Source organism: Eurosta solidaginis, chromosome 2 (genome assembly GCF_040869045.1).
Source record: "Eurosta solidaginis isolate ZX-2024a chromosome 2, ASM4086904v1, whole genome shotgun sequence".
Classification (NCBI taxonomy): Eukaryota; Metazoa; Arthropoda; class Insecta; order Diptera; family Tephritidae; genus Eurosta; species Eurosta solidaginis.
This window is the reverse complement of record NC_090320.1, coordinates 132,379,995-132,403,113: the sequence shown is the minus strand read 5'-3', so window position 1 is coordinate 132,403,113 and position 23,119 is coordinate 132,379,995. Positions and strand designations below refer to the sequence as shown.

The following is a 23,119-nucleotide window of genomic DNA, read 5'->3' as shown; positions in this document are numbered from 1 at the left end:
ATACCCAATTAAAAATATTATTCAATCTTGAAAGCGTAGAAAGTGAGTGTGGCACCGCGATTAAAACACTTCAGCGGGAAATAAATAACTGCATCTCAGCTCTAAAAGCTCATCAAATTGAGATAGGCAATTGGGATGCGATATTCACATATCTATGCTCCACCAAACTACCCGAAAGTACGCTAGCTTTATGGGAACAGACCATAGAGAATAAAACTGAAATATCGAAATGGGAAGATATGGATAAATTTTTATCGAATAGGTTCCAGACCTTGGAAACAGTCTCAGGATTAACAGGTAGCAAAAATCCCAAAGCTCCCAAACAACCACCACCTAAACATAATAATGATTCGTCTCAAAAGAAAGTAGGCGCTTACCAAGCAAATGTAGCTAGAAACACTTGCAGATGCTGTAAAAAAAATAACCACAAGCTGTCACAATGCCAAAGCTTCCAACGGCTCTCTGTCGTAGACAGAGTAGCGTTTATAAAAGACAGTAGGGGGTGTCTGAATTGCCTCTCAGCGAAACACACAGTTTCCAAATGTACGTGCTCCTTTAATTGTAGCATTTGCCATCTAAGGCATCATACACTCCTGCATATTCAACAAAATGCGGGCACGAGTGCAAGACCAACCACAACCCAACAAACACAGTTAGATCAAAGACCATCTACTTCGGCACAGGCTCAGGCCCAACGTCAGTTTGCCACGGCAAATAAACAAGCAACCAACTTCAATTCCTGTTTCGCGAATACAAGCAAGGGGGTTCTATTAGGTACTGCGCAAGTCAGTATCTTTTATAACAACGAAAACTTTTCGGCCCGCGCCCTAATAGACTCCGGATCAGAGTGCTCGTTCATTTCGGAGCGACTTAAAAGAAGAATAAATCTACATAGTCGGAAGCTAAATGCACAAGTGTCAGGGATAAACAACACCGTGTCAGCCCAAGTGAAAGAGGCATGTTTCATTCAGTTGCGGTCATCAATAAACCCGAATGTACGCATACACACTACAGCATTGGTTTTGGCCCAGCTCACCGGCAATCTGCCAACCTGTCAAATTGACCCCATGACACACCAAGTTTTCCCGGACTTGGTGCTAGCAGATCGGAGGTTCTTTGTAAATGAACAAGTAGATCTTATTCTGGGTGGGGATATTTACGCACAGATAATGCTAGGCGGTATACGAAAAAATGTTTTAGGCACCCTCCTTGCGCAGGAAACAGTATTTGGCTGGATATTAACTGGCCAAACGGAAACGGCCAGCCCAGCCGGCAGGTGTGTGTCGTTCTTTAATGAGGTATCGCTGGATAAACAAATAGCGTCATCTTGGGAGCTGGAAGACATTCCCAGAAACCATATTTATACCAAAGACGAAAATTACTGCGAGGAGTTGTATCAAAAAACCACCAAAAGAAATGAGGATGGCAAATATATCGTGTCCTTGGCTTTTAAGCAGGACTTTCAAAAGGGTATATCATTAGGACCGTCGCTTAAGAGCGCGTGCTCACAATTTTTCAGGAACGAAACCCGGTTAGCGAAAAATCCCGAATTGCAGACGGAATATAACCGTGTCGTATCCGAATACGAAACGTTAGCTCATATGGCACGAGTAGAAGAGCATGTTCCGGCAGATACATGCGATACCTATTTTTTACCCCATCACGCAGTAATTAAGGAAGAAAGCACCACCACTAAAGTGAGAGTTGTTTTTAACGCCTCCTGTCCCACTGCTAATGGAATAAGTTTAAATGATGTCCTTCATTCAGGCCCAGTCCTTCAGAGTGATCTAACAATTCTCATACTCCGTTGGAGATTGTTCCGATACGTATTCAACAGTGACATTGAAAAGATGTACCGGCAGATATTGCTAGAGCCCAGGGACACCAGTTATCAACGCATCGTCTTCAGGTCATCCACCAGCGAACCCATCAGCATATACGAATTGAAGACGGTGACCTTCGGAGTAAACTGCGCGCCCTACCTGGCCATAAGGACCCTTCTTCAACTAGCAGAGGACGTAGAGGAAACCTATCCCATCGCATCGGACATCCTACGACAGTTTATGTATGTCGACGACGTTTTAGCGGGCGGACACACCATTGCCACCGCCACGAAGGCACGGGACGAAATCCAAGCGGCATTACAATCAGCCGGCTTCTCCCTCAGGAAGTGGACTTCAAATTGCGATCAACTATTGGAAGGTATTCCAAGATCGCACTTATTAAATGAAAACTTTTTAAACTTTGAGGATGCTAGCATGGTTAAAGCCTTAGGGATCAGGTGGAATGCCCACTCTGACTATTTCTATTTTTCTACGAAACCCATAGACAACCAAGTCGTGTTCACAAAGAGAACAATATTGTCTGCTATAGCAAAATTATTTGATCCACTAGGTTGGCTAGGACCATTCATTATTACCTCGAAAATCATAATGCAAGGTATTTGGCTGGAAGGCACGGGCTGGGACGAAGCCGTATCTCCCGCGATATTAGACAGATGGCATGATTTTTTAGAAAGCTACCGACATATTGAAAGCATTCGTATACCCCGTTGGGTACAGTTTTCCCCGGTAGCGAGCAGCAAACTACATGGCTTTTGCGACGCTTCCGAGAAAGCATACGCAGCCGCAATATACCTGAGGGTACAAATCGAGAACCATGTGTTCGTAAGTCTGCTCTTCGCAAAAACCCGAGTAGCCCCGATCAAGACTATATCTCTACCCCGCCTTTAACTATGTGGTGCGGTTCTGCTAGCAGAAATAGTAGAGTCAGTCGCAAAAAACCTCAATTTTAACATTTCTACAACCTATCTATGGACGGATTCGACAATCGTCCTGGCATGGGTTCGCAAACCCCCATGCTCGTGGTCCACTTTCGTTGCCCATAGGGTGACAAAAATGATTGACAAAGTAGGGAAGGAAAACTGGCTTCATGTCGACTCGGCATCAAACCCGGCAGATCTCGCAAGTAGAGGTATACCCGCTGAAGATCTTATCAACAAAGCCCTGTGGTGGGAGGGCCCTTCTTGGCTTCATGAAGATAGCTCAAATTGGCCTACCCAAGAAACAGAATATACCACCACGTCAGAAGAAAAGCGGGTCCAGGTACACTCATCAATAGTAGATACAGACTCTGATATCCTCACAAGATTTTCTGACCTCTCGAGAGCTTTGAAAGTACTATCCTACGTCTGGAGATTCTTTCAAAGAACTAACCCAAAAACAAGAGCCTCATTTAAGGCGAATTCTTGCTCAATTTCGTCGAGCGAAATAAAAGCAACGACCCAACGTCTGATTGTTATCTATCAAAAGAGGCATTATGGGGAGGAGTATGCAGCTTTAAAATCTAAAAAACTCATAGGAGCAAAGAGCGAGGTACTACCACTGAACCCATTCTTAGATGAAAGGGGGGTTATGAGGGCAGGCGGCCGCCTCGAAGCTTCCGAAGATATCCCGTACAACGAGCGACATCCAGTCATTTTGCCGTATAATTGCCAGTTGTCGCGTCTTATTGTAAAGTTTACCCATAGGATCTCACTCCATGGGGAAAACCAACTTATGCTACGCCTCATCCGTACGCAGTATTGGATACCACGGGTCAAGAACATGATAAAATCGACAATCCACAATTGCAAGGAATGCACGATTTACCGAAAACGTGTTCAAACCCAGCTAATGGGAATTTTACCCAAGGAGAGAACTACGTACTCACGGGCATTCACAAACACAGGAGTGGATTTTGCGGGACCCTTCGATATAAAGAACTTTCGAGGGCGAGGTTGTAGAGTGTCGAAGGGGTATGTGTGCTTGTTCGTTTGCTTTGCAACGAAAGCGATTCACCTGGAACCCACCTCCGACCTCAGCACCCAGTCATTTTTAGCAGCATTTGCGAGGTTCGTTTCGCGAAGAGGCTGCCCTAGTAAGATGTTTTCCGACAATGGCACGAATTTTGTCGGGGCTTCTAGAGCACTTAAAGCGGAAATGAGGGAATTCCTACAAAATGCCCGCGATAACACCCTATCCAAGTACTCCCATCAATCCTTATCGTGGCACTTCATTCCCGCATCAGCTCCTCACATGGGGGGACTGTGGGAGGCGGGAGTGAAAAGTTTTAAAAGCCACTTCACAAAAATCGCCTCAAGTTGCAAATTCACCTTTGAGGAATTTGCGACTTTGCTATGCAGGATCGAAGCCTGCCTCAACTCCCGACCATTGAGCCCTGCGTCAAACAATGCATCAGACCTGGAGCCACTAACCCCAGGTCACTTTCTGGTAGGAGGACATCTCTTATCTCCACCAGAACCTGACGCCAGCGAAAACTCTGCCTCAATCATAAATCGATGGCAAAAGTTAAAATCCCTACATCACTCCTTCTGCAGAGGTGGAAGTCGGAATACCTCTCTGAACTGCAGAAAAGAAACAAATGGAGATTTCCCAAAACGAACTTAAAAATCGGGGACTTGGTCGTAATTAAGGAGGACAATTTGTCTCCAAACGAATGGAGACTCGGACGGGTGGTCAAATTACATCCAGGACCTGACGATCGCATCAGAGTGGTCGATGTCATGACAATGAAAGGCCAGATAACCCGACCCTTGGTAAAGCTCATCATCTTACCATGCAATCACGATGAGGCAGAAGAATCTGCTGAATCCTATTAAACATTTTGTTAATAGTATTCCACTTCACGAAAGACCAAAACAATGATTCCACATCGTGAACATATACAACCTTTTGTGAAGTTGACATCAAAAATCACGCAATCACGATGAGGCAGAAGAATCTGCTGAATCCTATTAAACATTTTGTCAATAGTATTCCACTTCACGAAAGACCAAAACAATGATTCCACATTGTGAACATATACAACCTTTTGTGAAGTTGACGTCAAAAATAGTGGTAAACTGTTATTGTTTTGCTCTTAAAAAATCTATAAGCTATTGTAAGATTTTGGGTGGCAATATTAAAAAACCTAACTAATCCTACTGATAGAAGATCGGCCTAAAATCTCTTCGGAGGTTATCGCGCCTTACATTTTAATCCTACTGAAGACATAACTCTCAATATATATTGTTCAGCATGATGAACTGTTGCAGCAATTTATGCAACATTCTGTCTATATGTAGTGCGAAGGCAAGATAGTGATATGAAACAAAATAAATTAGTGCTAATAAGACGTTTAATGGATTTTGAGTCGCCATATTTGTCACGCTTACGAGCAAAAGAAAAGTCACAACCTTCCCAAGTAATGAACCGTAACACATATTGGAATCCTATGGTCTATTACAAGACCTGGTAGCTTTAAAATTATTGCATTCTCAAACCATAGCTGGTATAGAAAACGAATGTACCGTATTATGAGTGCCGAGTTGCCAATCATCCTAGAGCGTTAAGAATCTTAAACCACGCTCGGGATGCGGCATAACTGTTGTACGAGGCGAGTGAAATCCTCCACAGACCCGGGTTCAAGGGATTTTAATTTAATTCACTCAATCGCTTGAAATGAGATTACTAGCACCGTATCGCCACCAGGTACCTTATCGTGTTTTTTCGGTTACATAAACAAAGGAACCGCCGTAAACTTTAAAATAAGTAAGATGGCGCGAAACGAGAAAGGCAAAATATTTGGAAGATTTTCCAATGTAGAGGGTACACTGTCCCTAATAATAGTTTCCACTGCCATAGTATTAACTCGGGTTTATATTAGTATAGATTAAATATTTATTAAATCATTATTTAAATATTTACCAATAATGTGGGTATCGACACCATACTACAGCGCCCACAGCAGGACCCAATACAGCTCCACTCTTCCAAATCCATATCGGTGTAAATATATCACAATAGAGCCAATCTATAAATGAAATCAAATATGAATACATCGACTCAATTAATCAGCAAATATTTAACTAGGCTTACCAATAAAACCATCTAAACGAAGCACAGGATTAACAGATACATCAAATCTAAATCGCACCGATTATGTACCATACCATCGACCGAACTACATTAATATATCCGAATTAAAAACTGATGAAAGCATTAATTTAAATTATAAGAGCACATGTTCGACTACGAGTAATACAAAAGTTTCTTTTGATCCTTCAGAAATAACTGGGCGATCAACGAATTGCGCAGGAGTAAACTCTGATGAATATGAGCCAGCAGAAAATATGCAGTCCAAATTGGTGATGGATGGAATTGCTTGGGCACAAGAATTTGCCACTACTCCAACAGCGGCGCAAATCGAAAATGTAAAAGATTATGATTGATGTACAATCTAATCCCAACAGCTCAGTATTTGATCGTGATCCGAATTTCTCAATGGGACGATTCTTCAGTCAGCGTTCTGAAAATTTACAAAATACAGTTCGTCATTTCAGTCCGGAACGCTTGCGTAAACCAATCGCCTTAGTGGAGGATACACAGTCTTGGAGTTAGTACACCTAAAGGCAATAAAAAGATAAGTTAGCTAACAAGCGACGTTGATGTTACACCTCATACAGATAATAGAACCTATAGTAAAACACCGAGTATTCTGCAGCATAGCGTTGTCACTTATCAAGGTCAAAAAGAGAATAAACATGAGAGTAAGGACTCTGGCAATGGTACTAACGAAGAAGAAGATGATTCTTGTATACTGTCGCTTTCTCAAATAAAGAAGTCATTTGTCTAAATATATTCGAGGAACTGCTATCAGAGAACAAGAATGGGAATCCGCAAAAAATGCGCGGTAGGGAATCTCAAGCTGAAACCATGAGTTTCACCGATTCGCTGTTTTTGAATGCAAGTGATTTGAAGGAGTTACAACACAGCATAGCACAACTACGTTCCCCTATAAGTCCTTTGAACATACATAGTTTACGACTCACACCGAAGGAAATCGAAAACGAAATTGAAGATCAAACTAAATCACCAAAAGCATCAAACCGTAATAGTTCTTCTACATGTAGGGCCAAATTAGATATGCCAAATAAATCGATAACATCAAATCGTGGTAAAACAAAACACTTAATAAAAGCAGTAGTAATAGTCAGCTAAAACTTGGCTCACCAACTTCACCGAGCCCTTCATTACAAGGGCGAAAGCCGTTAAGCTCAACGCGATTTGATGACCAGAAAAGTGAATATGATTTTGCTGCCATATCCCAAAATGTATCCAAATCTGCAACATCACCCAAAAATAATACAGCTGAACGTACCCTATTAGCTAACGGCAGCCCATATGGCAGCGTGTCTGCTGGTTTACAAAGTCCACCTGCATCGCCAACAGCTAGTAATTCCGTGGATAATGATAATAATACACGGCGGCTTTGTAAATTGTTCACCACAAATGTGTGTCAGAACTCAGACTGCGACAACTAACGCTATATTACAACGAATGTCGTCCTCCCCGTCGGTAAGTGAGGCCAGTAGGGCCAAAAGTGGAAAAGCAGCAATAGTAATGCTAGCAACCCCGGCGGCGTTATTCGCAGCGCATCACGTTGTTGCAGTAGTAGCGAATTTAGTAATAGAGATGGAAACCTAACCCCTAAAAGTAACAGCTCTCGAGTTATCTTGGGGTAGTACACGCTTAAGGAATTCCGCACATAAGTCAATGCAAGTAAATAATACTGCTAATAAAAAGCTTACGCTACGTATAAATGTACATGGTCCCGGTTATCAGCTGGTCAATATGTAAGGCAATAATAGTTTAACGTTACAGTCGATGGAATGTCGAACGATTTGTGTAAGCTTTTGTCCTACTGTTATTGGTGCAGCCGTAGGAAAGTTATCACTTTATGCACCATGTAGCTCATAACAGTGCCTCTACCTCAAGCACGTCTTCATTTTTGGATACCCCACTGCGTGGATATGGTGGTCATTGCAGTATTTTTGCGCAGGAAGTGCATACACCGCCTGCTGGCATAGCGTTCCTGCAAATGGGTCATCTGCATGAACGCTCACAACCCATAAAACATACAATACGGATTTATAATAAAGGACCATTATTTGGGTCCGCTTTGGCTTCAATCGATTCGGTTGTCTGTGGCTACCGCGTTTAAGTAATGCTTTCGTAATACATTTCCTGATATCCTAAGCACAAACATCGTCGAAAGCATGCAATTGTGCAGGCGTCGCTTCAGGCAATGCAGAAATTTTGTCCTGAAAATAAAAGAGTAAAAAATTGCACAATGATAGTAATAAGAAATAACAAATAAATTACTATACTTACCGCTCTGCTACCGTACAACCGCATGGATTTTGTCATTATGACATTTCTCATTCAGGAAATGCCTTTAATAACTAATCAACAGTGATGCCAACACCCATGGCCGCGATTAATTGGCACTTGACTCACCCTGCACCATTTTAGGCCAAAAAGCCAAATGTACCAAATATTCTGATAGATCGTTAATAGCAAATAAGACGTTGCTATTCAATGAAATACCAATACAGAACTTAGACCAACTCGTTTACGAATGAATGTATGAGGTGAAAAATTGGTACAAGGGAAGGGGTAATAACCGATCTAACCACCAGTGTAATAATGTCCACACATTAATCCAGCAAAGTTTTGCACCTTGTTGGTGCCCGGTAAAAGCGCTCTCGTCAGTCCACGTCATCTGACTAGTCATTTTACGATCATGGGTTGTATTCATAGTCACTTTTGCATGGGCGTGGTAAAGTTTTGTGAACAAATTTTTTGTTGGTGGGAGCCCAGGGTGGTTTATAGTAAACATCACCACCATTTATAGCAAGGCTCTGCACTTTAAAATAAACCCAAACCCCAAATCTTGAGCTTTGTTTCTCAGTTTTGTATACCTAAATTTGTATACCTAATTTTGTATACCTAGATTTGTATACCTAAGTTCGAAATTTGTACACCGGGTTCTGAAATTTGTATACCTAAATTTGTATACCTGTTTCTAAATTTTGTATACCTAATTTTGTATGCCTAAATTTTGTATACCGAAATCTGTATACCGGGTTCCGAAAAATTTTATAAGTCACAATTTTGAGGTAATCTCGTCACTCAGCCACAACCAGATATTTTTTTTGAAAAATAATCGACACGTATATAATATGACTTAATGAGTCTAATTGCAGGCATCATGACCCGCTACGGCCAATTGCGCAAGGCATATGAAAAAAAGGCCAGCTATTTCAAGGTACCATGCCACTTGTGTTCGGCTAGGCATCCGGTCCGTTTATGCCCAGTCTACCGTTCAAAGACGCCTGAGGAACGGATGCGCGAAGCTCTTCTGGGCAATTATTGTGGCAATTGCCCCTCCATGGCGCATCGCACGGCTGGTTGCACAAGCTACGGGAGATGTCGACGATGTGGCGAGAAACACCACACCACCCTTCACGTGGATGAGCAAACCAAAGCCTCACGTGAGCCGTACAAGCCGTGGAGCGTACAGGTAGAGGAGGAAGAACGCGATAACCTCGAAGGGGCGTTATCACTATACGCCTCCGATATTGAGGCGGAGGAAATGGGACGAGAAACCACGGAGAGGGACACCTATTCTCAACCGGCCAGCATGGTCCAAGAGAGATCGGAACCACTGCCCTTCCGACTCTCCGATAGACCGGAACCACTGCCCTTCCGACTATCAGGGGGATCGGAACCACGGCTCTTCCGACCCCTGCTACAACATGAGCGCCAACAGTCGAACAGAACTCCTCACCGTCGTCGCCGACAACGACAACGCCCCCAGCTGGCCAACAACAACACAAATCGCCGTCACGAAGCCATCACGACTAGCCTGCCTCGCTCTACGTCGACCGCCGCCGATTCTCGAGGAGTCATTGCCACTCGCCAGCTAAGGACGCCGCTAACGTTCCGCAGTGGACGTACCGGGCTGGACCCCGTCGCTGGACCGGTACTGCGGCCCATGATCTCGCTTTCGCCGACCGCTATCGTCAAAATAGAAGCTGGAGGACGACTACATCTGGTGCGAGCATTGATCGATGTTTGTTCGCCGTCAACCGTCATATCGGCCGACTTGGTCCGGGATCTGCGGCTGGACGAAACTCGAGTGGGTAGCCAGACAGGCTGTGTGGTGTGTCTGCGGGGGAAGCACGGCGATAACAAACGCATTGCGACCCATGCCGTCGTCACACCACATTTCCACCGAGTGGCGCCTAGTCACAGCCTGGATCCAGCCATCGCGGCTATGTATACACACATCTGTCTCGCCGATCCAAAATTCTACGTCGCGTCGCCAGTACGCCTAGTTCTCGGGGCAGACGTATATGCCGACATTATTCTAAATCAAGTTCTGCCAGCGTCATTCGGCCCGCTCTTGGCGCAAAGCACGATATTCGGCTTCGTGCTTTCTGGAGTATCTAGAGCCTAAATGGTCGCAGATAAATATCCAAAAAAAATGAATTTTGAATTTGAATTTACATTATGAAATTTGTAATAAAGAATATTTTGTACTGTTGAACTCATGCGTACAGTCTGTCCATCCACAAATTTCTCATCTTTCTCCCTCTAGATATTGTCTACTCTAGCAGCAGGGCAAGGCGAGGTTGCGTACCGCAAGGGGGCCGGCATGTTTAGGCCAGCAGGCTAACCCCAAAGGAAAATTAAGGGCCAGCCACCCTAATGCAATTTAATACAGAACCGCTTATTTATTACGTCCGTTAGCACATATACTAAAAGCAAAATTGACGTTTCGTTAAGTTACCCCGCCAAAGGCCTGTTAGCTTTGGGGGTAAACGGAATGCGTGGAAAGGGAACTCGTTCACTTGGATTAAAACCTGTAGCGCACTACCCTAAGAATTTTCTACTGGGACATTCGAGTATCGAATGAGCACAGTAATCCGATGCTAGCCTCTAAAGGCAAGATGTTAATAAGCATTTACAGACGTATGTACGTACATGTTCATAATGATACCGTTAAATCCAGCGAGCGAGTGAACTTTTTGCACATTTGCTTATGGCCTCTATTTGTTTTTAAAATTGCATTCCGATGTCTAGCAACAACTTGCTTGTGGACCGCTACCTGGCACAGAATAAATCGATGCTAGACAATTAATGAAGCCTAATTTGAAGCTGACTAGAAAAACAAGAGTCAGTTCCTGATAAGCATCGAAAATTAAAAGTCGCTCCGGTCACTATTAAATTAGCCTTAGAAAAAAAAAAATTTAAATATAAAACCGGTGTTAATGAAAAAAAGGACAAACATTCTTCTATTAGAAGCTTAAGCGCAACTGTGCGCATAGCAGTGTTCAGTGATTCAAATAGCCTAGATTCCACACCTCTTTGGAAAAGGTATGTTTCTGGCTTTGGAGGCCATACTCGCATACAGACAAAGTGATATAAGTCTGAATTATTACAAAAATTAAATTGCATCTCGGAATCTTATCCCAATACGGCGCTTATGCTACCGTTGCGTTTTGGCAGCAGCAATATGCATTCACATTCCAGTCATCGAAAGCTAAAGGCAACCAGTATCCTTTTGGACCATGGCTTCTAGCCCTGTTCAGTTTCGTGGGTTGCAGCTCTACGATTTTTCAAATAATTCAATTGATTTGAGCAGCGTGAAACCAAAATTCAGCTAAACCAGTTCGTTAATCTTGGTGAACTACTTGATTATTCTTCCAGAAACCAATGATATAATGACCATAAAAAAAAAACAAAAAAAAAAAAAGGAACCATTAAAACCATTAACTGATTGTTAAGTAATAAGCATTATACTTCAAATGTGTATTGAACTTGCTTAATTAGCATACACTATTTTTTTATTTATAGTCAACATATACATAAATATAATTAATGTCTCAGTGCATTTCGGTTAAAATCGTACATAACTCCCATAATAATAATGCTGTAACAATGAACTAAAATTTGAAAATTTGCTTAGTTCCATTGAGCAGAAGTTTATTTGCTATAGCATTCTGTTATGGTGATTTCGATGATTTTAGGTTTCTTGCACCTAAATTGATATACAAAAAGGTCAATTAATTGTGTTAAGCAATAGTGCATAAATAACAATGTGAGAAAAAGTTTCAAATTTTATATGTAAATTGATGTGTAAAAATTATATCCATTTCTTGGATATTCGCAAGATATAGTTTCAGGCGCAATAAAGCGCATCCTCATACATCTCTAGTTATCAAGGTGTGTGCAAAACATTTGCTGTGCATGCACATGTATGTATGTGACGTACACAGGCCTAATTCGGGTCTACCTATTTAGCTATCGAACCTCTGGTTCTAATTGATTATGATTCTTCAACTACACGCATGTTCGATTACAGCATAAACCTATCGCGTTTGCATCCTCGTCGTCGCTGGTACCAACGTCGCATCGATGGTGTAGCCGAGTAAGCATGTAAGTAAATCCGTTCACATTCGATTTTACATATGTATGCACATGTTTTATGTCATTTTTTTTTGTAAGTCAAGAGGGCATTATTTTCAATAGCCTCATAAACTAAAATTTTCAATCCTTGGGTTTTAACCACGATCTCCAGAATATTACCGTTACATTGATATGCGCAGGTGATCGCATGTGTAGGTCGATTTAAAAATCGCGTGGTTGCAACAATTTGCACACCCAAGTTAGCTAAATATGTTTTGAGGAAAATACTACAAGGATAATTATGGTAGTAACCTTAACCAACTTCGTCCTCATATTTAGCCTACGTTCTAAATACATTCTAGTAATCCAAATACAATTATATTGAATTTCTATTTGTTAATACGTATACCTTCAGGGATATTTAGACTAATAGGCTATCTGTTTTGAACATAATGATAAAGTTGATTGAATCTAAAGTATTTCGTTTGAATAGATAACTATTAAATGCTAGTAATAAGGAAGCAGGGAAATTTTGTTAAAGATTTTCTTATGAATAAAATGAGAAATTGTGAATTGCTAAAGATGGAATTCTAGGGTTTTATTGGCCGTTGTCGAAATGTAGGGACATTGGTGGCTGAGATGAAGTAAGTATTAAGAGGGTTAACCGACGAACATACATTTTTTTTTTTTTTGGTTAACAGGTCGGGTGGGTAGAGACATGGGGAGTTCTTCCAGCTTTTCTTCCCCATAAACGACGATTGGTGTAACGTTCCTCGTTCTTCTTTCTTGCCTTGTTCATTTTCCTAGTCACTTGGTTTTTTTTTTGTTTGTTTTGCACTGTCAATTTGCTGGCGCAATTCCGCGTGGAATACCCCTTTGTTACCGTAGGCATATATTTAAATATTTTTTGTGCGACTTCGTTGCGTGAGGCTGAAGCACCCCCACCCCCAATTTCCCTGAGCTAAGCTGAAGCATAGCTAGATATGCCACCTCGCTTCAGTCCAACCGCACCTTTGTAAATTTTCCTTATATGAGCAACGTCGTGAGGAGAAGTTCGCTACAGAAAATAAATGGCGCCCAACGTGTGGGGCCCGAATGTAGGCATTTCGACAGTAGATAGAGTGTCTATATTGCGGATTAAGTCCCCATAAATTTTTTTATATTTTTACCGTTTTCTTATGTTATCGGCCGAAGAATGGGTAAGGAAGCAGGACCTACAGATTTCTGGACAGCTTCGGAATCTGACCGCTTGTTTTTCCATCTCTTTTAGTTCGCTGATAAACAAATAGCAGTCACTCCAATATTTTTTTTTGAGAGTTGTTAGAAAAGATCGGATTCTTAGCAAATTGAGTCATCTTGATTGCTTACCAGAAATCTAACTTCTTTCGATTGGATTACATTTTGGATCATAGTAATTGTTGGAATACAAGTTACCTATAATTTCTTTGGGATAGTAAACGAAGTAGACCTTTGCTCTTGGCTCATGTCGATGGCATATCCTTCGAAATCGTCCCGAAAACTGTTTTTTTTACTTGATTTTTTTTTATTTTTCGGAAGCTCTTATAGAGAAACGGCGTGAGGTGATACTTTGCCGTGATTAGAATATTTATACCAGCATTAGTTTCGGAATGTTACAATAACTCATCGTCAATTACTTAATTGTGATATGCCCTACAGAATAGTCGGCCATATTAAATTAACACTTAGATTGATTAATCTGGAATTTTTTTTTGCGAAGTCTGAATTGTGTAAAGGAAGATATACCTTTGTCTACCGGTTGTGAATAACCAACCTTAGGAAATTCAATCATTTTTTTTTTTGAAAGTTTAGACTTTCGAGAAAAGCCAAAAACGTTTACGTGACCCCGTGAAACACAGGAGTCATAGTTTTTTTTTTATAATGCTAGTAACCCATAGCCCTGATAAAACTTCGACTGAAGTTGCAGGAGATATCATGGACAGTAATATATGTGTGATTTGCAGCGAAGTTCTGCAAGCGGACAGTGAACAAATAGAAACAAGATGTAAGCATCATTTCCATACAAGCTGCCTTCGCGCGTGGTTGGACAATAACACCTCGTGTCCTGTATGCCGAACCATGTGTACTTTGGCAGATTTGAATAACGCCACTAGTAGTGCGACCACAGAAATGGCGGAAAATGTTCGTTCCACAGGTGCCATACCGCGGGAAAGGCCCAACACTCGATTTTTCGCCCAAACACGACAACGGGTGATGACTGCAGCTCCTCAAAGATCTGATGGAAGCCCTAGAAATAGGCGAGCATCTAGTAATTATCAGCCACAACGCTCGAACAACATTTCTGAGCAGAGAGTGCAACAGATAATAGCGGAGTCAATGAATGACTTTCGTACGCAAATCATGGCTTCTATTACGAACGACATTCAGAATTTGTTGCAAAATATGAATATTGACCGAAATTTAGGTAGAACACCACCACCTGCCCATGCACAACCAGAAGTCCGCCCAGAATGGCCACGTGATGCACCTTTCCAGGAGCAACACCCCATTCGACCTCCCAACCCTAGAAGAGCAGATTCGATAGGAGGAGCGAGAATCTCCTTGGCCAATGAGAAATTGTCAAACCTTGTTAGGAACTGGCAAATTAGATTTAAAGGATCAGCCGATGCGATAACGGTGGATCAATTTATTTACCGAATAAACACACTTACGTCCCTCCACCTGAACGGAAACTTTGACCTTTAATGTCAACATGTGCATTCCTTGTTCGATGGTAAGGCCCTACAATGGTTTTGGCGGTATCGTCAAAACAGTGAAGATCTTAACTGGGTTGAGCTTTGTGAGGCAATGCGGCGTCAGTTTAAAGATTTTCCCACTGACTCTGAGATAAAAGACGACATCAGGAAAAGAAAGCAAAAACCGAGTGAGCCCTTTGATGAATTTTTGGATGCCATTATGAATATGTGTGATAGATTGAGATCCCCAATGAATGACCCCGACTTAGTTGAAACGTTAATTAGAAATATTAAGCCTGACTTAAGACATGAGCTACTCCACTTGGACATTCATGGCATTGCGACCTTGAGGAAAGAGGCTCGCAGACACGAAAAGTTCTTTCGGGATCTTCCTGGTTCCCTACCACGCCAAGCTCCAATTCGTCGTCAGATTTTTGAAGTTACTCACCATCCTCAAGATATAAATCACGGCGGCGAAAATGTTAATGACGAAGTTGGTGGAGAGATTGCTGCGGTAGACACAAGTCAACTAAAATGTTGGAACTGCGAGGAGGGTGGTCACCGGTATCACCACTGCTTAAAACCACGACGGATATTCTGTTATGGTTGTGGCGCTGTGGATACGTATAAGCCCACTTGTTCAAAGTGCACTCAGGGAAACGCAAGGAGGGAGGTTCGTCAACTGACAGGCGGACGCCCAACCCATTGCCCTCGGAAATAAAAACAAATCAAGTTAGGTTCTGTAGTCATAATGATCCTATTTCACCAGATGTACAAGAAAATGTATCCAGAACGCCCTGTAAAATTAATCGCGTAAATCGACCAGAAGATAGTGGTGACGCTGGTGCATCAAATTCTCGTAGCTTGCACAACAACGTATATCGACCGTATCATATCCGCTTAGCGGAGTATAAGCTTGCTAGGGCCCGAATCTTTTCAGAACCGACCGAAATACTCCCGACATCCCGATCAACTAGGCGCATACGCTCGTACTGGCAACGGAGGAAAAATCTGCGAAAATTTGTCATATCGTCGATAGTATGTAATGGCTCAGACATTCGACCGTACGCGAACTTAGTTGTCCTTGGGAAAAATTATTTAGCCTTGCTAGACAGCGGAGCCAACAAAAGTTGTATCGGATCGCAATTAGCCCAATCAGTCCTGGATAGCCCCAGCATAGAGTATAGGAAATTTTCAGGTATCGTTAGAACCGCTGACGGGAAGAAACAGGAGGTTGCGGGATCTATTAACATGACTCTAACCTTCAATGACCGAACCCTTGCTGTTGAATTTTTGATTGTTCCCACAGTGACTAATAACATAATTTGTGGCATGGACTTCTGGGAGACATTCGGGTTGAAAGTGAGCATGGATGCAGGGTTAAATCAACTGACTGCGGAGGAAGAAATAGAGCAGGAAACCCTACCATTATCGTCAACACAAAGGTGGCAGTTGGAAATCGCCATAGCGGCGTTTCCATCGTTTGAAAGCGAAGGTCTTGGCCTCACGAATCTAGTCGTCCATTCTATTGACACGGGAAAGTCAACACCCGTCAAACAAAGATATTACCCCATTTCGCCGGCTAGGGAAAATATCCTATGTAAGGAAATAGACCGTATGTTGGAATTGGGTGTGATTGAAGAAGCCGAAGGCTCTCCATGGTCGTCGCCAGGGGTTTTGATTATGAAACCGGGAAAAGCCAGGTTCTGCCTAGACTCTAGAAAATTAAATGAATTAACGACTAAAGATGCTTATCCGATACCAAATATAGACGGACTCATATCGCGATTACCACCAGTACACATCATATCAAAAATTTACCTGAAGGACGCCTTCTGGCAAATCCCGTTGTCACCCGATTCGAAACCAAAAACTGCGTTCACTATTCCTAATCGGCCGTTGTATCAGTTTACGCGAATGCCGTTTGGGCTATGCAATGCGCCGCAGACGATGTGCCGATTAATGGATAAAGTGATACGTTACCATTTAAAGTTACATGTTTTCGTATACCTGGACGACTTGCTGGTCGTGTCACAATCATTTGAAGAACATCTGACGCATCTGTTAGAAGTAGCTGCGCAAATTAGAAAAGCGGGGTTAACCATAAACGTAGGTAAAAGCCATTTCGGGTTGTGTAGGGTTAAGTATTTAGGATTTGTTGTGGGAAATGGGTCATTGTCCGTTGATTCAGCTAAGGTAGATGCGATTATTGACTATCCAGCTCCGAAGAATGTGCGTCAGGTGCGTCAATTTTTAGGAATGACAGGATGGTATCGGCGCTTTATTCCCGAATACGCGAGTATCACATACCCTCTCACAGAACTACTAACCAAGAAGAAAAAGTTCGTCTGGGATGCAGATGCCCAATGTGCTTTTGATGCCGTGAAAGAGAAACTTACAACAGCTCCGTTTTTGCTACACCCTAATTATGCGAAACCTTTTATAGTCCAATGCGATGCAAGCCATTGCGGCGTCGGTGGACTTTTGGCCCAATGTGATGACAATGGAGACGAAAGACCTATTGCTTACGTGTCTCATAAGCTGAATAAGGCCCAAAGAAACTACTCCGTCACAGAACTGGAGTGCCTCGCTGTCGTTTTGGCCATCAAAAAGTTCAGACCATATATCGAAGGTCACGAGTTTAAAGTAGTAACAGACCATGCAAGTCTGAAATGGCTGATGCGACAAAAGGACCTAAATGGACGCCTAGCAAGATGGGCTCTAAAGCTCCAAGGTTTCAACTTCACAATTGAGCATAGAAAAGGTAGTGAGAATAAGGTGGCAGATGCTTTATCGCGCATACACGAAGAAGAAGGGTATGTTGAGGCGGTAGAATTAGAAACGTTGCCAGAAATAGATTTAGAGTCCGAATTGTTTGAAGCTAGTGATTATAAAGAACTGAGGGAAAAATTCGCGAGTTCAGATTTACCCGATTATAGAGTTATAGATAAATATATTTATCATCGAACTACCTGTGATAGTGACGAACAGCAACCTACCGATTCTTGGAAACTGTTAGTCCCGATGGGTCTGAGAAAAGAAGTGTTGTACAGTGCCCACAATACTCCCTTGGCAGCACACGGAGGTGTAGCTAAGACCCTAGAGCGCGTTAGAAGATATTTTTTTTGGCCGCGAATGGTAGTAGACGTGCGGGATTACGTCTCATCTTGTGAACTGTGCAAGACGTCTAAACGCCCACGCATACCTTACGTCCTCCCATGGGACAACCTTCAATTAGTGAACGACCATTCCAAAAGCTATACGTAGATCTAATCGGACCACTACCTAGGTCCAAAAAGGGAAATATCGGAATCTTTATCGCATTAGACCATTTCTCGAAGTTCACCTTTCTGAAGCCACTCAGAAAGTTCACGGCTAACTTAATAATACAGTTTCTGAAAGAGGACGTATTTGACTGTTTCGGAGTACCGGAAACTATCGTTTCTGATAACGGCAGCCAGTTCGTTAGTAAAGAATTTTCATCATTCTTGACCAAACACGGAATTTCCCATACTAAGACGGCAGTTTACTCGCCTCAAGCAAACGCATCCGAGCGAGTGAATCGAACCATTGTCGAGGCCTTGCGATCATTTCTTCGAAAGGATCAGCGGGACTGGGATTGCTATCTCAGTAGCATAAATAGCTCCCTACGAAATAGCCTGCATCACACCATCGGAAAGTCTCCGTACTTAATTCTTTTCGGCCAAAACATGATGACCAACGGTAGGGATTATGAAATATTGAGAAACCTCGATTTATTGAACGACAGTTCGACAAAACTGGAAAAACAGGACGAATTTACCCTACTACGCGAGGATATCAACAACAAAATTCGGACTGCCTTCGAGAAGAATGCTCATGCCTACAATCTCCGCACCCGAACGAGAGAATTCAAACCTGGCCAGATAGTAGTTAGACGAAATTTTGCGCAAAGCGACCTGGCGAAACACTTCAGTGCCAAACTAGCTCCAAAGGGAATAAATGCCCGAGTAATAAAGAAGGTGGGTAACGCTTATTACCTGCTGGAAGATGTGACTGGTAAAAGCAAAGGAACGTACCATGCTAAGGATATTTGGTGACCTGTTGCAGACGCTAACTTCCGCGTTCGCGTCGTGTAGCATCTGTCTGGTGGGGAGGGTTTGTAGCGCACTACTCTAAGAATTTTCTACTGGGACATTCGAGTATCGAATGAGCACGGTAATCCGATGCTAGCCTCTAAAGGCAAGATGTTAATAAGCATTTACAGACGTATGTACGTACATGTTCATAATGATACCGTTAAATCCAGCGAGCGAGTGAACTTTTTGCACATTTGCTTATGGCCTCTATTTGTTTTTAAAATTGCATTCCGATGTCTAGCAACAACTTGCTTGTGGACCGCTACCTGGCACAGAATAAATCGATGCTAGACAATTAATGAAGCCTAATTTGAAGCTGACTAGAAAAACAAGAGTCAGTTCCTGATAAGCATCGAAAATTAAAAGTCGCTCCGGTCACTATTAAATTAGCCTTAGCAAAAAAAAAATAAAAATATAAAACCGGTGTTAATGAAAAAAAGGACAAACATTCTTCTATTAGAAGCTTAAGCGCAACTGTGCGCATAGCAGTGTTCAGTGATTCAAATAGCCTAGATTCCACACCTCTTTGGAAAAGGTATGTTTCTGGCTTTGGAGGCCATACTCGCATACAGACAAAGTGATATAAGTCTGAATTATTACAAAAATTAAATTGCATCTCGGAATCTTATCCCAATACGGCGCTTATGCTACCGTTGCGTTTAGGCAGCAGCAATATGCATTCACATTCCAGTCATCGAAAGCTAAAGGCAACCAGTATCCTGTTGGACCACGGCTTCTAGCCCTGTTCAGTTTCGTGGGTTGCAGCTCTACGATTTTTCAAATAATTCAATTGATTTGAGCAGCGTGAAACCAAAATTCAGCTAAACCAGTTCGTTAATCTTGGTGAACTACTTGATTATTCTTCCAGAAACCAATGATATAATGACCATAAAAAAAAAAACAAAACAAAAAAAAAAGGAACCATTAAAACCATTAACTGATTGTTAAGTAATAAGCATTATACTTCAAATGTGTATTGAACTTGCTTAATTAGCATACACTATTTTTTTATTTATAGTCAACATATACATAAATATAATTAATGTCTCAGTGCATTTCGGTTAAAATCGTACATAACTCCCATAATAATAATGCTGTAACAATGAACTAAAATTTGAAAATTTGCTTAGTTCCATTGAGCAGAAGTTTATTTGCTATAGCATTCTGTTATGGTGATTTCGATGATTTTAGGTTCCTTGCACCTAAATTGATATACAAAAAGGTCAATTAATTGTGTTAAGCAATAGTGCATAAATAACAATGTGAGAAAAAGTTTCAAATTTTATATGTAAATTGATGTGTAAAAATTATATCCATTTCTTGGATATTCGCAAGATATAGTTTCAGGCGCAATAAAGCGCATCCTCATACATCTCTAGTTACCAAGGTGTGTGCAAAACATTTGCTGTGCATGCAGATGTATGTACGTGACGTACACAGGCCTAATTCGGGTCTACCTATTTAGCTATCGAACCTCTGGTTCTAATTGATTATGATTCTTCAACTACACGCATGTTCGATTACAGCATAAACCTATCGCGTTTGCATCCTCGTCGTCGCTGGTACCAACGTCGCATCGATGGTGTAGCCGAGTAAACATGTAAGTAAATCCGTTCACATTCTATTTTACATATGTATGCACATGTTTTATGTCATTTTTCTTTGTAAGTCAAGAGGGCATTATTTTCAATAGCCTCATAAACTAAAATTTTCAATCCTTGGGTTTTAACCACGATCTCCAGAATATTACCGTTACATTGATATGCGCAGTTGATCGCATGTGTAGGTCGATTTAAAAATCGCGTGGTTGCAACAATTTGCACACCCAAGTTAGCTAAATATGTTTTGAGGAAAATACTACAAGGATAATTATGGTAGTAACCTTAACCAACTTCGTCCTCATATTTAGCCTACGTTCTAAATACATTCTAGTAATCCAAATACAATTATATTGAATTTCTATTTGTTAATACGTATACCTTCAGGGATATTTAGACTAATAGGCTATCTGTTTTGAACATAATAATAAAGTTGATTGAATCTAAAGTATTTCGTTTGAATAGATAACTATTAAATGCTAGTAATAAGGAAGCAGGGAAATTTTGTTAAAGATTTTCTTATGAATAAAATGAGAAATTGTGAATTGCTAAAGATGGAATTCTAGGGTTTTATTGGCCGTTGTCGAAATGTAGGGACATTGGTGGCTGAGATGAAGTAAGTATTAAGAGAGTTAACCGACGAACATACATTTTTTTTTTTTTGTTTAACAGGTCGGGTGGGTAGAGACATGGGGAGTTCTTCCAGCTTTTCTTCCCCATAAACGACGATTGGTGTAACGTACCTCGTTCTTCTTTCTTGCCTTGTTCATTTTCCTAGTCACTTGGTTTTTTTTTTGTTTGTTTTGCACTGTCAATTTGCTGGCGCAATTCCGCGTGGAATACCCCTTTGTTACCGTAGGCATATATTTAAATATTTTTTGTGCGACTTCGTTGCGTGAGGCTGAAGCACCCCCACCCCCAATTTCCCTGAGCTAAGCTGAAGCATAGCTAGATATGCCACCTCGCTTCAGTCCAACCGCACCTTTGTAAATTTTCCTTATATGAGCAACGTCGTGAGGAGAAGTTCGCTACAAACCGCAGCAGTTTGCGCACGCTCGAACGTCTTCAAGCCGCAAGTTAAAAACCACATCAAACGTCACACCGCCAGAACGCAGAGTCCCCGCATATATTAAAAGGTAATATTGTAGCAATTGCATGTTTGCTTTTTAAACTCTAGTTCTCATTTTTTCTATTGCACATCCTTTGAAATAAAATACTAGCGTAATTTTTAATATTAATCATTGCCTTTTATTTCTAACCCCCCTGAGAGAAACTAATCTGGAAACCGCCCGCTCAAGTTTTCATCGTGGGTTCATAGGCTTTTGTTGCAAATTTGAATCCAGCAGCCAGAAAGGAAACAAGGTATCTCACTTCCATGTAAGTGCTAATCTTCATAACATTTGTTAAAAAAAACCTTTCTTAACACTTGTTATTTTCTTTCAAAATATTGTAATAAAAAAGCTATCACATTTGTCACTGAATTAATACGAAAACTTTTTTGGTATTTTCATTTTTCCTTTTCTCGCCAATATATGTATAAGTGGCTGTGTTTGAACAAACTTAAACTTAATATAAGCAAAACAAAATTGATGGTCATATCGAGAAAAAAATTTGGATGTAAATGACCTTAATAAAATAAATATAAACAACCAAACTATAGCAAGGGGTTCCAGGTATTAAATATCTGGGTATTAAAATCGATGAAAATTTAAGTTTTAATGATCATGTCCATTACTTCGTCAGCAAAATTTGAACAAAGGTATATTTTATACAACGCACTTGCAAATTTCTAAAGAGGAAGTACAAAATAATGGTATACAGAGCAATAATTGAACCTCTTTTAAATCATTACCCAACCATATTTTTTATTATGAATGATAGCCAAATTTATAAATTGCAAAATCAACAAAATCGAGCAATGGGATCCATTCTTTTTAAGCGCTATGACACGCCCATCATGGACATGTTGTCGGCTCTTAACTGGTTAGATGTTAAACAAAAGCACTTTTATTACACAATGATATTTGTTAAAAACATTGTAGATGGTAACCTACCAGAATACATAAGGGTTAGTATAAAGTATGGCAATGATATACAGAACATAGACACTCGTAGAAGAAATGATTTTAAATTACCTGCGTTCATATGTGAGTCAAATAAATGTAATCTTTATTACAAAGGGCTAAAATGTTTTAACGAATTACCTAATAACATAACTAAAATTAAAGGAAATTTGTTTCAATATTGTAAAACTATTTGTACTTCTAGATTATATCAAAGAGTTTATCTCATATTTATAAATATTTTTATTTTTTTTTCTCTTTGCATTCCCTTTTTCTATATGTTTTACTATTGTTTACGTTTACTTTTAAAACTTATTATGAATGAATGAA

The 23,119-nt window shown here is 41.0% G+C and overlaps 1 pseudogene; it reads left to right on the top strand.

The window, feature by feature from the left end:
- The first annotated feature begins 239 nt into the window (after window positions 1-239).
- LOC137241646 (uncharacterized) lies at window positions 240-8,043 on the top strand (annotated as a pseudogene).
- Window positions 8,044-23,119: the final 15,076 nt, after the last annotated feature.